We start from the raw sequence: 3,634 nt of genomic DNA on the forward strand, positions 1-3,634 counted from the left end.
CTCTGCCCACCCCATTTACAGGTGACTCCAGGGAGCCCAGGTCACGGTCAGTGTGTGCCGAGGTCACCCTTCAGTCCCAGGCACTCTGGCTCCTGAGACCTGCCCTCATCTGTCTTCCAGAACTTTTTGTCACTTCTTGGGAAACAAGCTGAGGTCACTTTCTCCTGGAATTCCTAACCTGTCTTGTGACCCACACTCTGTGGAGGAGGAAAGGAGGGACCACAGGATGACCCCTGGTGACAGTTGCTCACCTGGAAGGATGACGCAGGAGACAGGAGCTGGCTTCCGAGTGTAGTGCTGGGCTAAGCCCCCACCTGCCCCATCCCCAGGGCCACCCGTGTGCCACCTCACTGCCTTCCTGTGTACCAGAGCGCCCGCCACCCACACAGATGGGGCCCCGCAGGGCGCCTCTCTGCTGCTAGGAAAAGGTCACCAGGCCCTGGGATGTTGGCAGAGAGAGCATATCAAAGCCCCTCGGAATTAAGAGGTTTTCCCATTGAGTGGAGTTTCACAGCCCAGTGGCCAATTTCTAAGTCATGCGTGTTAATGGGTGGCTAATGAGAGGCCCAGGCGGGGGTAGAGAGGTGCCAGGAGCTGAGAGGAAGGAGTACAAAGCCGCAGCTGATTCCTGCTCCCTGCCTTAGGGGCGGCTGTGGGAGAGAAAGCAGATGGTGGGGCTGCACTGATGGTACTGAGAGCCTACACCTAGCCAGCTGCTGCTCAGGCTCCACCTGCCTGCCACCCCTCCCTCCTCACTGTAAGAAAATCCTTTCCCAGGGGCCCTGACCTGGGTCTCCACCAAGGGGACCCTAACACCGGAACACCTCAACCTTCCTGGGAACACTGGCTTATCCTGTGGGCTGAGCCTTTGAACAGAGACTTGCCACTCCCCTGAATGTCACCCCCAGCCACCTTTCCCCAAAGGTGCATAGAGGTCTCAGCTCCCCGCACCTCCTCCAGGAAGCTCCTCCAGATTTCCCTCCCTCCTGAGTCTCAGGGTCTACTCCTCTCCCATTGGACCACAGTTATTTGTCTGTCCCCCCTCCAGAGTAGAGACTTTATCTTTCACCTCTGAATCCCCAAGGCCTAACATGCAGTAGGTGATCAATCAATCCGTGTTTGTTGAATGACTGATTGAGTGATTGTGACCACAGTCAGACCCCAGAGATACTGTGCTGAACGTGGCCCCTAAAAGATAAGCCCATGGCCCAGAGCCGATAAATGCAATCTTATTTAGGAAAAGGGGCTTTGCAGGTGTCATTAAGGATGTTGAGATGAGATCTTCCTGGAACATCCGAGGGGCCTAAATCTAACGACCACTGTCTGTATAAGAAAAGGAGAGGGCACAGACACAGGGAGAAGGCCACGTGAGGGCAGAGGCAGAGATTGGAGTGATGTGGCCACTAGCTAAGAGACGCCTGGAGGCACTGGAAGCAGGAGGAGGCAGGGAGGCCCCTCCCCTAGAGCCTTCGGAGGCAGCACAGCCCCGCCCACACATTGACGGCAGACTTCTAACCTCCAGACCTGGGAGAACAAATTTCTGGGTTTTAAAACATTTTACATTTATTTTGAGAGAGAGAAAGAGAGACTGGTTTGTTGTTCTACATATTTATTCATTCATTAGTTGATTCTTGTATGTGCCCTGACCAGGGATAGAACCTGCAACCTTGGCAATATCAGGATGATGCTCTAACCAACTGGGCTCCTCAGCCAGGGCTGAACTTCCGTTGTTCTAAGCCCCGTGCTATTTGTGACAGCAGACTCAGGAGGTTGACACATGGGGGAAACCATGCGACTCTCTCATTTCTCTCTTCCCCGGAGTCTGTGTATTCATCCCACCATCCATCCATTCATTCATTCATTCACTCATTCCCTCATTCATTCAGTGCTCCCTATCCCGAGCACTCACAGAGTCAGGGCAGGGGGAGGGAGACAACGTGACTTTGCAGACTTTGAGATGACACACACTTGGGGCTGAATCCCAGTCCTGTCACTTTCCAGGAATGACCTTTTGAGCCACTGGCTTCACCTGCCTGAGCCCGGTTCCCTCTCTGTCTGACTAAGGCGACACCCCCTTGGGATTGGGTGTGAGCATGCGCAGCACTGCTGTGAGCTCTGGTTCACAATGAGCGCTGCTCCCGAGGTGTCGGCATAAGCGCTGCCGGACACCTGGCCCAGCTCTGAGCTCTTCGGCCACAGTCCTGCTCCCTTCTCACCACTGCATGCTGGGAGGCCAGCCACGCTGCAGGTCAAGCACTTACGGACCACATGCAAAGATATGAAAAGGGCCGGCAGCAAGGAGGTGGTGACACAGCCTGGAGGTTGAGAAACCACAGGGAGTAAAAGGGTGGGGCCGAGCCGTTGGCGGATGGATAAGGGCTGATTGGGCGAGACTCGGGGCATTGAAGGTGTTTAACGCGAGGCAGCAGTTCTCAAAGCGGGCTCCCGGCCCAGCAGCATAGACACCATCTGGGAGCTGGTTAGAAAAGGAGATTCTCAGACCCTACCTCAGACACACTGAATCAGAAATGTAAGGGATGGGGCCCTGAGATCTGTGTTCAAACATACGCTAGAGGGCCCTTGAGCCCTGGCTGGTGTGGCTCAGTGGACTGAGCAATGTCCTGCCAACCGTAAGGTTGCTGGTTCAATTCCTGGTCCAGGCACATGCCTGGATTGCAGGCCAGGTCCCCAGTTGGGGTCCTGCAAGAGGCAACTGATCGATGTTTCTCTTTCTCCCTCCCTCCCTTCCCCTCTCTCTAAAAATAAATAAACTCTTTAAAAAAGGCAGGGAGCACTTTGAGCCTGGGTGCCAGGGATAAACAGTCACATCTGAATTCCTGGCCTCCACAGGCCTGCATTTCCCAGAAGAGGACCATTTTTTTTTAATGCTGCCATCTTAATAATTGACAACGGGTGGGGTTGGATTGGTGGTCTCTATGCAAAGTGTGGTGGTGGGGGGCAGCACCTTCCTCCCTGAAGCTTGTGGGAAATGTGGAGTCTCAACTTGGAGTCTCAAGGTGGAATGGATAGGAATCTGCGTGTTAACAGGAGCCCCAGGTGCTTCTGTGCACGGTCAGCTGGGGAGCATCTGAACGAAGCACCTGCTGCCTTTGCGTGCCTCGGTCTGCAGCTCCCCGCACCCCCTTCGAGGTGGCACACAGGCCCCCGGGTGCAGATGGGAAGCTAGGCTGACAGACGCTGAGCTCCCAGGCCTTTCCCTGAGACTGGGGGTCTCAGGAAGGCATGGAGGGAGGAGGCATGGAGAAACAGACCCCTCCAGGGCACGAGAGCAGGTGTGGGCCCTTGATCTCTCCCAGCGGAGCTCCCTCTCACCCTTGCCAGCCTGGAAAAACCCCGCCCCCAGGGAGGGGCCTGCACTGGGGTGTGGGAGGGGAGGGAGTCTTCAGATTCCCTTTCTCAGGCCAGAAGTCTCAGAAGCTGCAAGTTCTTGGGACAGATGGCCCTGACTTCATGTCCCTGTCTGGCTAAGTTTGGGGACATGACCTGAACACATGCTCTTTAGGGCTCCCTCAGTCCAGGACTCATTAGCCACCCCAGCAGCGCTAGACTCTTCCTTCTTCCACCCCTCCAGGTCCAAGAAATGCAGCTGAACCACCTGGAGTGAGCCCGAGTC

This window comes from Phyllostomus hastatus, unplaced genomic scaffold, assembly GCF_019186645.2.
Source record: "Phyllostomus hastatus isolate PE091 unplaced genomic scaffold, TTU_PhHast_1.1 phas_scaffold_345, whole genome shotgun sequence".
Classification (NCBI taxonomy): domain Eukaryota; kingdom Metazoa; phylum Chordata; class Mammalia; order Chiroptera; family Phyllostomidae; genus Phyllostomus; species Phyllostomus hastatus.